Below are 12,354 nucleotides of genomic sequence, written 5' to 3' on the forward strand. Positions count from 1 at the left end.
GTGACTTACCAACCAGTGAAATCATGTTAGTTAGGGATGTTTTGCATGTGATGTGGTTGGAGTGAGATATGTGGATGGGGATAGAGGCAATGATGTGAGGAGAGGGATAGAGGTGAGTGGAATAGCACAAAGCAAGAGTTAGATAGTGGAATAAGCTTTAAAAAATATATACCAGTAAAACTAATGGATGAGCGATTGTGGGGCACAGTGGCATGAGCTGTGCACATTTATATTTAGGCAGAGTATTCGCTCATAATGCAAAAGGCTATACAAAATCTAAATAAGCCATTGGCCATTAAAATATAAAGGATGTAGTTATAGTAATGGCCAGTAGATGGCATTGATAAGCTGTTTTTCTCATTGTAATGACATCACACTGAGAGAGATTCCTATGTTAGAGAGCAGGCTGTTTTCATTGCCGGGCACTGTGGTGTGTGTCTGTAATCCCAGTTACTTGGGAGGCTGAGGCTGGAGGAGTGTTTGAGTCCAGAAGTTCTGGTCCCTATTGAGCTATGTTGATTGGGTGTCCACACTAAGTTCAGCATCAATATGGTGACTCTGGGGGAGCTCAGAGCTACCAGGTTGCTTAAAAAGAGGTGACCCTGCCCAGGTTGGAAACAGAGCAGGTCAAACCCCCTGTGCTTATCAGTAGTGGGATTGCACCTGTGAATAGCCAGTGTAGAGCAGCCTGGACAACAAAGCACAACACAGTTTCTTTATTATGTTGTTTTACTCATTAATTTTTATGATAATTTGATACCAGAGTGGTAAAAAATATTTATTATAATTTGTATATAGAGCAGTATGAACAACACAGCTCCATTGTATCATTACTGTAAGTTTTCTTGTGTTATTTTATTGAGTATTTTTTTTTTCAGAACTGTCATTCTTAGATGATGTGCATCATTTTGTAAGCAAAAATAGTGATGAACATTAAAGTTACCCATTTCCCACTGACTATATACAGTAACCCATTTGTTGCTAACTACACAGTTACTATTTAAATAAAGTTTTTTTATCATTTGCCCATGAACATAATACTGTTATTATATAATGTCCAGTATGATGAAATATAAATATTCTACTAGAATTCTGTAGGCTGGTCCCATACTCGCACATTTACCACTTTTATGGCTCCAGCATCATGCACATGTCCCATCAGATCATCAAAATAATGACTTCTGCACAGAGTATTTAAGGAGACATGGGTGCTGTTTTTCTTGTGGGCATCAGTGACTTACCAACTAGTGAAATCATGTTAGTTAGGGATGTTTTGCATGTGATGTGGTTGGAGTGAGATATGTGGATGGGGATAGAGGCAATGATGTGAGGAGAGGGATAGAGGTGAGTGGAATAGCACAAAGCAAGAGTTAGATAGTGGAATAAGCTTTAAAAAATATATACCAGTAAAACTAATGGATGAGCGATTGTGGGGCACAGTGGCATGAGCTGTGCACATTTATATTTAGGCAGAGTATTCGCTCATAATGCAAAAGGCTATACAAAATCTAAATAAGCCATTGGCCATTAAAATATAAAGGATGTAGTTATAGTAATGGCCAGTAGATGGCTTTGATAAGCTGTTTTTCTCATTGTAATGACATCACACTGAGAGAGATTCCTATGTTAGAGAGCAGGCTGTTTTCATTGCCGGGCACTGTGGTGTGTGTCTGTAATCCCAGTTACTTGGGAGGCTGAGGCTGGAGGAGTGTTTGAGTCCAGGTGTTCTGGTCCCCATTGAGCTATGTTGATTGGGTGTCCACACTAAGTTCAACGTCAATATGGTGACTCTGGGGGAGCTCAGAGCTACCAGGTTGCTTAAAAAGAGGTGAACCGGCCCAGGTTGGAAACAGAGCAGGTCAAACCCCCTGTGCTTATCAGTAGTGGGATTGCACCTGTGAATAGCCAGTGTAGAGCAGCCTGGACAACAAAGCACAACACAGTTTCTTTATTATGTTGTTTTACTCATTAATTTTTATGATAATTTGATACCAGAGTGGTAAAAAATATTTATTATAATTTGTATATAGAGCAGCATGAACAACACAGCTCCATTGTATCATTACTGTAAGTTTTCTTGTTTTATATTATTGAGTATTTTTTTTTTCAGAACTGTCATTCTTAGATGATGTGCATCATTTTGTAAGCAAAAATAGTGATGAACATTAAAGTTACCCATTTCCCACTGACTATATACAGTAACCCATTTGTTGCTAACTACACAGTTACTATTTAAATAAAGTTTTTTTATCATTTGCCCATGAACATAATACTGTTATTATATAATGTCCAGTATGATGAAATATAAATATTCTACTAGAATTCTGTAGGCTGGTCCCATACTCGCACATTTACCACTTTTATGGCTCCAGCATCATGCACATGTCCCATCAGATCATCAAAATAATGACTTCTGCACAGAGTATTTAAGGAGACATGGGTGCTGTTTTTCTTGTGGGCATCAGTGACTTACCAACTAGTGAAATCATGTTAGTTAGGGATGTTTTGCATGTGATGTGGTTGGAGTGAGATATGTGGATGGGGATAGAGGCAATGATGTGAGGAGAGGGATAGAGGTGAGTGGAATAGCACAAAGCAAGAGTTAGATAGTGGAATAAGCTTTAAAAAATATATACCAGTAAAACTAATGGATGAGCGATTGTGGGGCACAGTGGCATGAGCTGTGCACATTTATATTTAGGCAGAGTATTCGCTCATAATGCAAAAGGCTATACAAAATCTAAATAAGCCATTGGCCATTAAAATATAAAGGATGTAGTTATAGTAATGGCCAGTAGATGGCTTTGATAAGCTGTTTTTCTCATTGTAATGACATCACACTGAGAGAGATTCCTATGTTAGAGAGCAGGCTGTTTTCATTGCCGGGCACTGTGGTGTGTGTCTGTAATCCCAGTTACTTGGGAGGCTGAGGCTGGAGGAGTGTTTGAGTCCAGATGTTCTGGTCCTCATTGAGCTATGTTGATTGGGTGTCCACACTAAGTTCAACGTCAATATGGTGACTCTGGGGGAGCTCAGAGCTACCAGGTTGCTTAAAAAGAGGTGACCCGGCCCAGGTTGGAAACAGAGCAGGTCAAACCCCCTGTGCTTATCAGTAGTGGGATTGCACCTGTGAATAGCCAGTGTAGAGCAGCCTGGACAACAAAGCACAACACAGTTTCTTTATTATGTTGTTTTACTCATTAATTTTTATGATAATTTGATACCAGAGTGGTAAAAAATATTTATTATAATTTGTATATAGAGCAGCATGAACAACACAGCTCCATTGTATCATTACTGTAAGTTTTCTTGTTTTATATTATTGAGTATTTTTTTTTTCAGAACTGTCATTCTTAGATGATGTGCATCATTTTGTAAGCAAAAATAATGATGAACATTAAAGTTACCCATTTCCCACTGACTATATACGGTAACCCATTTGTTGCTAACTACACAGTTACTATTTAAATAAAGTTTTTTTATCATTTGCCCATGAACATAATACTGTTATTATATAATGTCCAGTAAGATGAAATATAAATATTCTACTAGAATTCTGTAGGCTGGTCCCATACTCGCACATTTACCACTTTTATGGCTCCAGCTTCATGCACATGTCCCATCAGATCATCAAAATAATTACTTCTGCACAGAGTATTTAAGGAGACATGGGTGCTGTTTTTCTTGTGGGCATCAGTGACTTACCAACCAGTGAAATCATGTTAGTTAGGGATGTTTTGCATGTGATGTGGTTGGAGTGAGATATGTGGATGGGGATAGAGGCAATGATGTGAGGAGAGGGATAGAGGTGAGCGGAATAGCACAAAGCAAGAGTTAGATAGTGGAATAAGCTTTAAAAAAATATATACCAGTAAAATTAATGGATGAGCGATTGTTGGTCACAGTGGCATGAGCTGTGCACATTTATATTTAGGCAGAGTATTCACTCATAATGCAAAAGGCTATACAAAATCTAAATAAGCCATTGGCCATTAAAATATAAAGGATGTAGTTATAGTAATGGCCAGTAGATAGCATTGATAAGCTGTTTTTCTCATTGTAATTACATCACACTGAGAGAGATTCCTATGTTAGAGAGCAGGCTGTTTTTGTTGCCGGGCACTGTGGTGTGTGTCTGTAATCCCAGTTACTTGGGAGGCTGAGGCTGGAGGAGTGTTTGAGTCCAGGTGTTCTGGTCCCCATTGAGCTATGTTGATTGGGTGTCCACACTATGTTCAGCGTCAATATGGTGACTCTGGGGGAGCTCAGAGCTACCAGGTTGCTTAAAAAGAGGTGACCTGGCCCAGGTTGGAAACAGAGCAGGTCAAACCCCCTGTGCTTATCAGTAGTGGGATTGCACCTGTGAATAGCCAGTGTAGAGCAGCCTGGACAACAAAGCACAACACAGTTTCTTTATTATGTTGTTTTACTCATTAATTTTTATGATAATTTGATACCAGAGTGGTAAAAAATATTTATTATAATTTGTATATAGAGCAGCATGAACAACACAGCTCCATTGTATCATTACTGTAAGTTTTCTTGTTTTATATTATTGAGTTTTTTTTTTTTCAGAACTGTCATTCTTAGATGATGTGCATCATTTTGTAAGCAAAAATAATGATGAACATTAAAGTTACCCATTTCCCACTGACTATATACAGTAACCCATTTGTTGCTAACTACACAGTTACTATTTAAATAAAGTTTTTTTATCATTTGCCCATGAACATAATACTGTTATTATATAATGTCCATTATGATGAAATATAAATATTCTACTAGAATTCTGTAGGCTGGTCCCATACTCGCACATTTACCACTTTTATGGCTCCAGCTTCATGCACTTGTCCCATCAGATCATCAAAATAATGACTTCTGCACAGAGTATTTAAGGAGACATGGGTGCTGTTTTTCTTGTGGGCATCAGTGACTTACCAACCAGTGAAATCATGTTAGTTAGGGATGTTTTGCATGTGATGTGGTTGGAGTGAGATATGTGGATGGGGATAGAGGCAATGATGTGAGGAGAGGGATAGAGGTGAGTGGAATAGCACAAAGCAAGAGTTAGATAGTGGAATAAGCTTTAAAAAATATATACCAGTAAAACTAATGGATGAGCGATTGTGGGGCACAGTGGCATGAGCTGTGCACATTTATATTTAGGCAGAGTATTCGCTCATAATGCAAAAGGCTATACAAAATCTAAATAAGCCATTGGCCATTAAAATATAAAGGATGTAGTTATAGTAATGGCCAGTAGATGGCATTGATAAGCTGTTTTTCTCATTGTAATGACATCACACTGAGAGAGATTCCTATGTTAGAGAGCAGGCTGTTTTCATTGCCGGGCACTGTGGTGTGTGTCTGTAATCCCAGTTACTTGGGAGGCTGAGGCTGGAGGAGTGTTTGAGTCCAGAAGTTCTGGTCCCTATTGAGCTATGTTGATTGGGTGTCCACACTAAGTTCAGCATCAATATGGTGACTCTGGGGGAGCTCAGAGCTACCAGGTTGCTTAAAAAGAGGTGACCCTGCCCAGGTTGGAAACAGAGCAGGTCAAACCCCCTGTGCTTATCAGTAGTGGGATTGCACCTGTGAATAGCCAGTGTAGAGCAGCCTGGACAACAAAGCACAACACAGTTTCTTTATTATGTTGTTTTACTCATTAATTTTTATGATAATTTGATACCAGAGTGGTAAAAAATATTTATTATAATTTGTATATAGAGCAGTATGAACAACACAGCTCCATTGTATCATTACTGTAAGTTTTCTTGTGTTATTTTATTGAGTATTTTTTTTTTCAGAACTGTCATTCTTAGATGATGTGCATCATTTTGTAAGCAAAAATAGTGATGAACATTAAAGTTACCCATTTCCCACTGACTATATACAGTAACCCATTTGTTGCTAACTACACAGTTACTATTTAAATAAAGTTTTTTTATCATTTGCCCATGAACATAATACTGTTATTATATAATGTCCAGTATGATGAAATATAAATATTCTACTAGAATTCTGTAGGCTGGTCCCATACTCGCACATTTACCACTTTTATGGCTCCAGCATCATGCACATGTCCCATCAGATCATCAAAATAATGACTTCTGCACAGAGTATTTAAGGAGACATGGGTGCTGTTTTTCTTGTGGGCATCAGTGACTTACCAACTAGTGAAATCATGTTAGTTAGGGATGTTTTGCATGTGATGTGGTTGGAGTGAGATATGTGGATGGGGATAGAGGCAATGATGTGAGGAGAGGGATAGAGGTGAGTGGAATAGCACAAAGCAAGAGTTAGATAGTGGAATAAGCTTTAAAAAATATATACCAGTAAAACTAATGGATGAGCGATTGTGGGGCACAGTGGCATGAGCTGTGCACATTTATATTTAGGCAGAGTATTCGCTCATAATGCAAAAGGCTATACAAAATCTAAATAAGCCATTGGCCATTAAAATATAAAGGATGTAGTTATAGTAATGGCCAGTAGATGGCTTTGATAAGCTGTTTTTCTCATTGTAATGACATCACACTGAGAGAGATTCCTATGTTAGAGAGCAGGCTGTTTTCATTGCCGGGCACTGTGGTGTGTGTCTGTAATCCCAGTTACTTGGGAGGCTGAGGCTGGAGGAGTGTTTGAGTCCAGGTGTTCTGGTCCCCATTGAGCTATGTTGATTGGGTGTCCACACTAAGTTCAACGTCAATATGGTGACTCTGGGGGAGCTCAGAGCTACCAGGTTGCTTAAAAAGAGGTGAACCGGCCCAGGTTGGAAACAGAGCAGGTCAAACCCCCTGTGCTTATCAGTAGTGGGATTGCACCTGTGAATAGCCAGTGTAGAGCAGCCTGGACAACAAAGCACAACACAGTTTCTTTATTATGTTGTTTTACTCATTAATTTTTATGATAATTTGATACCAGAGTGGTAAAAAATATTTATTATAATTTGTATATAGAGCAGCATGAACAACACAGCTCCATTGTATCATTACTGTAAGTTTTCTTGTTTTATATTATTGAGTATTTTTTTTTTCAGAACTGTCATTCTTAGATGATGTGCATCATTTTGTAAGCAAAAATAGTGATGAACATTAAAGTTACCCATTTCCCACTGACTATATACAGTAACCCATTTGTTGCTAACTACACAGTTACTATTTAAATAAAGTTTTTTTATCATTTGCCCATGAACATAATACTGTTATTATATAATGTCCAGTATGATGAAATATAAATATTCTACTAGAATTCTGTAGGCTGGTCCCATACTCGCACATTTACCACTTTTATGGCTCCAGCATCATGCACATGTCCCATCAGATCATCAAAATAATGACTTCTGCACAGAGTATTTAAGGAGACATGGGTGCTGTTTTTCTTGTGGGCATCAGTGACTTACCAACTAGTGAAATCATGTTAGTTAGGGATGTTTTGCATGTGATGTGGTTGGAGTGAGATATGTGGATGGGGATAGAGGCAATGATGTGAGGAGAGGGATAGAGGTGAGTGGAATAGCACAAAGCAAGAGTTAGATAGTGGAATAAGCTTTAAAAAATATATACCAGTAAAACTAATGGATGAGCGATTGTGGGGCACAGTGGCATGAGCTGTGCACATTTATATTTAGGCAGAGTATTCGCTCATAATGCAAAAGGCTATACAAAATCTAAATAAGCCATTGGCCATTAAAATATAAAGGATGTAGTTATAGTAATGGCCAGTAGATGGCTTTGATAAGCTGTTTTTCTCATTGTAATGACATCACACTGAGAGAGATTCCTATGTTAGAGAGCAGGCTGTTTTCATTGCCGGGCACTGTGGTGTGTGTCTGTAATCCCAGTTACTTGGGAGGCTGAGGCTGGAGGAGTGTTTGAGTCCAGATGTTCTGGTCCTCATTGAGCTATGTTGATTGGGTGTCCACACTAAGTTCAACGTCAATATGGTGACTCTGGGGGAGCTCAGAGCTACCAGGTTGCTTAAAAAGAGGTGACCCGGCCCAGGTTGGAAACAGAGCAGGTCAAACCCCCTGTGCTTATCAGTAGTGGGATTGCACCTGTGAATAGCCAGTGTAGAGCAGCCTGGACAACAAAGCACAACACAGTTTCTTTATTATGTTGTTTTACTCATTAATTTTTATGATAATTTGATACCAGAGTGGTAAAAAATATTTATTATAATTTGTATATAGAGCAGCATGAACAACACAGCTCCATTGTATCATTACTGTAAGTTTTCTTGTTTTATATTATTGAGTATTTTTTTTTTCAGAACTGTCATTCTTAGATGATGTGCATCATTTTGTAAGCAAAAATAATGATGAACATTAAAGTTACCCATTTCCCACTGACTATATACGGTAACCCATTTGTTGCTAACTACACAGTTACTATTTAAATAAAGTTTTTTTATCATTTGCCCATGAACATAATACTGTTATTATATAATGTCCAGTAAGATGAAATATAAATATTCTACTAGAATTCTGTAGGCTGGTCCCATACTCGCACATTTACCACTTTTATGGCTCCAGCTTCATGCACATGTCCCATCAGATCATCAAAATAATTACTTCTGCACAGAGTATTTAAGGAGACATGGGTGCTGTTTTTCTTGTGGGCATCAGTGACTTACCAACCAGTGAAATCATGTTAGTTAGGGATGTTTTGCATGTGATGTGGTTGGAGTGAGATATGTGGATGGGGATAGAGGCAATGATGTGAGGAGAGGGATAGAGGTGAGCGGAATAGCACAAAGCAAGAGTTAGATAGTGGAATAAGCTTTAAAAAAATATATACCAGTAAAATTAATGGATGAGCGATTGTTGGTCACAGTGGCATGAGCTGTGCACATTTATATTTAGGCAGAGTATTCACTCATAATGCAAAAGGCTATACAAAATCTAAATAAGCCATTGGCCATTAAAATATAAAGGATGTAGTTATAGTAATGGCCAGTAGATAGCATTGATAAGCTGTTTTTCTCATTGTAATTACATCACACTGAGAGAGATTCCTATGTTAGAGAGCAGGCTGTTTTTGTTGCCGGGCACTGTGGTGTGTGTCTGTAATCCCAGTTACTTGGGAGGCTGAGGCTGGAGGAGTGTTTGAGTCCAGGTGTTCTGGTCCCCATTGAGCTATGTTGATTGGGTGTCCACACTATGTTCAGCGTCAATATGGTGACTCTGGGGGAGCTCAGAGCTACCAGGTTGCTTAAAAAGAGGTGACCTGGCCCAGGTTGGAAACAGAGCAGGTCAAACCCCCTGTGCTTATCAGTAGTGGGATTGCACCTGTGAATAGCCAGTGTAGAGCAGCCTGGACAACAAAGCACAACACAGTTTCTTTATTATGTTGTTTTACTCATTAATTTTTATGATAATTTGATACCAGAGTGGTAAAAAATATTTATTATAATTTGTATATAGAGCAGCATGAACAACACAGCTCCATTGTATCATTACTGTAAGTTTTCTTGTTTTATATTATTGAGTTTTTTTTTTTTCAGAACTGTCATTCTTAGATGATGTGCATCATTTTGTAAGCAAAAATAATGATGAACATTAAAGTTACCCATTTCCCACTGACTATATACAGTAACCCATTTGTTGCTAACTACACAGTTACTATTTAAATAAAGTTTTTTTATCATTTGCCCATGAACATAATACTGTTATTATATAATGTCCATTATGATGAAATATAAATATTCTACTAGAATTCTGTAGGCTGGTCCCATACTCGCACATTTACCACTTTTATGGCTCCAGCTTCATGCACTTGTCCCATCAGATCATCAAAATAATGACTTCTGCACAGAGTATTTAAGGAGACATGGGTGCTGTTTTTCTTGTGGGCATCAGTGACTTACCAACCAGTGAAATCATGTTAGTTAGGGATGTTTTGCATGTGATGTGGTTGGAGTGAGATATGTGGATGGGGATAGAGGCAATGATGTGAGGAGAGGGATAGAGGTGAGTGGAATAGCACAAAGCAAGAGTTAGATAGTGGAATAAGCTTTAAAAAATATATACCAGTAAAACTAATGGATGAGCGATTGTGGGGCACAGTGGCATGAGCTGTGCACATTTATATTTAGGCAGAGTATTCGCTCATAATGCAAAAGGCTATACAAAATCTAAATAAGCCATTGGCCATTAAAATATAAAGGATGTAGTTATAGTAATGGCCAGTAGATGGCATTGATAAGCTGTTTTTCTCATTGTAATGACATCACACTGAGAGAGATTCCTATGTTAGAGAGCAGGCTGTTTTCATTGCCGGGCACTGTGGTGTGTGTCTGTAATCCCAGTTACTTGGGAGGCTGAGGCTGGAGGAGTGTTTGAGTCCAGGTGTTCTGGTCCCCATTGAGCTATGTTGATTGGGTGTCCACACTAAGTTCAACGTCAATATGGTGACTCTGGGGGAGCTCAGAGCTACCAGGTTGCTTAAAAAGAGGTGAACCGGCCCAGGTTGGAAACAGAGCAGGTCAAACCCCCTGTGCTTATCAGTAGTGGGATTGCACCTGTGAATAGCCAGTGTAGAGCAGCCTGGACAACAAAGCACAACACAGTTTCTTTATTATGTTGTTTTACTCATTAATTTTTATGATAATTTGATACCAGAGTGGTAAAAAATATTTATTATAATTTGTATATAGAGCAGCATGAACAACACAGCTCCTTTGTATCATTACTGTAAGTTTTCTTGTTTTATATTATTGAGTATTTTTTTTTTCAGAACTGTCATTCTTAGATGATGTGCATCATTTTGTAAGCAAAAATAATGATGAACATTAAAGTTACCCATTTCCCACTGACTATATACAGTAACCCATTTGTTGCTAACTACACAGTTACTATTTAAATAAAGTTTTTTTTATCATTTGCCCATGAACATAATACTGTTATTATATAATGTCCAGTATGATGAAATATAAATATTCTACTAGAATTCTGTAGGCTGGTCCCATACTCGCACATTTACCACTTTTATGGCTCCAGCTTCATGCACATGTCCCATCAGATCATCAAAATAATGACTTCTGCACAGAGTATTTAAGGAGACATGGGTGCTGTTTTTCTTGTGGGCATCAGTGACTTACCAACCAGTGAAATCATGTTAGTTAGGGATGTTTTGCATGTGATGTGGTTGGAGTGAGATATGTGGATGGGGATAGAGGCAATGATGTGAGGAGAGGGATAGAGGTGAGTGGAATAGCACAAAGCAAGAGTTAGATAGTGGAATAAGCTTTAAAAAATATATACCAGTAAAACTAATGGATGAGCGATTGTGGGGCACAGTGGCATGAGCTGTGCACATTTATATTTAGGCAGAGTATTCGCTCATAATGCAAAAGGCTATACAAAATCTAAATAAGCCATTGGCCATTAAAATATAAAGGATGTAGTTATAGTAATGGCCAGTAGATGGCATTGATAAGCTGTTTTTCTCATTGTAATGACATCACACTGAGAGAGATTCCTATGTTAGAGAGCAGGCTGTTTTCATTGCTGGGCACTGTGGTGTGTGTCTGTAATCCCAGTTACTTGGGAGGCTGAGGCTGGAGGAGTGTTTGAGTCCAGAAGTTCTGGTCCCTATTGAGCTATGTTGATTGGGTGTCCACACTAAGTTCAGCATCAATATGGTGACTCTGGGGGAGCTCAGAGCTACCAGGTTGCTTAAAAAGAGGTGACCCGGCCCAGGTTGGAAACAGAGCAGGTCAAACCCCCTGTGCTTATCAGTAGTGGGATTGCACCTGTGAATAGCCAGTGTAGAGCAGCCTGGACAACAAAGCACAACACAGTTTCTTTATTATGTTGTTTTACTCATTAATTTTTATGATAATTTGATACCAGAGTGGTAAAAAATATTTATTATAATTTGTATATAGAGCAGTATGAACAACACAGCTCCATTGTATCATTACTGTAAGTTTTCTTGTGTTATTTTATTGAGTATTTTTTTTTTCAGAACTGTCATTCTTAGATGATGTGCATCATTTTGTAAGCAAAAATAGTGATGAACATTAAAGTTACCCATTTCCCACTGACTATATACAGTAACCCATTTGTTGCTAACTACACAGTTACTATTTAAATAAAGTTTTTTTATCATTTGCCCATGAACATAATACTGTTATTATATAATGTCCAGTATGATGAAATATAAATATTCTACTAGAATTCTGTAGGCTGGTCCCATACTCGCACATTTACCACTTTTATGGCTCCAGCATCATGCACATGTCCCATCAGATCATCAAAATAATGACTTCTGCACAGAGTATTTAAGGAGACATGGGTGCTGTTTTTCTTGTGGGCATCAGTGACTTACCAACTAGTGAAATCATGTTAGT

The 12,354-nt window shown here is 38.2% G+C and overlaps 10 non-coding genes across 10 annotated transcripts; all 10 read left to right on the forward strand.

Annotated features, from left to right (window-relative positions):
• The first annotated feature begins 417 nt into the window (after nucleotides 1–417).
• On the forward strand, nucleotides 418–717 carry LOC148478501 (signal recognition particle RNA). The gene has a single exon (XR_015872225.1).
• Nucleotides 718–1,649: 932 nt separating this feature from the next.
• On the forward strand, nucleotides 1,650–1,949 carry LOC148478502 (signal recognition particle RNA). Its single transcript, XR_015872112.1, has one exon.
• A 932-nt stretch (nucleotides 1,950–2,881) lies between these two features.
• Nucleotides 2,882–3,181, forward strand: LOC148478503 (signal recognition particle RNA). Its single transcript, XR_015872228.1, has one exon.
• Nucleotides 3,182–4,114: 933 nt separating this feature from the next.
• On the forward strand, nucleotides 4,115–4,414 carry LOC148478504 (signal recognition particle RNA). Its single transcript, XR_015872103.1, has one exon.
• Nucleotides 4,415–5,346: 932 nt separating this feature from the next.
• Nucleotides 5,347–5,646, forward strand: LOC148478505 (signal recognition particle RNA). The gene has a single exon (XR_015872226.1).
• A 932-nt stretch (nucleotides 5,647–6,578) lies between these two features.
• On the forward strand, nucleotides 6,579–6,878 carry LOC148478506 (signal recognition particle RNA). The gene has a single exon (XR_015872113.1).
• A 932-nt stretch (nucleotides 6,879–7,810) lies between these two features.
• LOC148478507 (signal recognition particle RNA) lies at nucleotides 7,811–8,110 on the forward strand. The gene has a single exon (XR_015872229.1).
• Nucleotides 8,111–9,043: 933 nt separating this feature from the next.
• On the forward strand, nucleotides 9,044–9,343 carry LOC148478508 (signal recognition particle RNA). The gene has a single exon (XR_015872104.1).
• A 932-nt stretch (nucleotides 9,344–10,275) lies between these two features.
• On the forward strand, nucleotides 10,276–10,575 carry LOC148478509 (signal recognition particle RNA). The gene has a single exon (XR_015872114.1).
• A 933-nt stretch (nucleotides 10,576–11,508) lies between these two features.
• LOC148478510 (signal recognition particle RNA) lies at nucleotides 11,509–11,808 on the forward strand. The gene has a single exon (XR_015872184.1).
• Nucleotides 11,809–12,354: the final 546 nt, after the last annotated feature.

Source organism: Taudactylus pleione, unplaced genomic scaffold (genome assembly GCF_031769625.1).
Source record: "Taudactylus pleione unplaced genomic scaffold, aTauple2 ptg000652l, whole genome shotgun sequence".
NCBI classification, from domain to species: domain Eukaryota; kingdom Metazoa; phylum Chordata; class Amphibia; order Anura; family Myobatrachidae; genus Taudactylus; species Taudactylus pleione.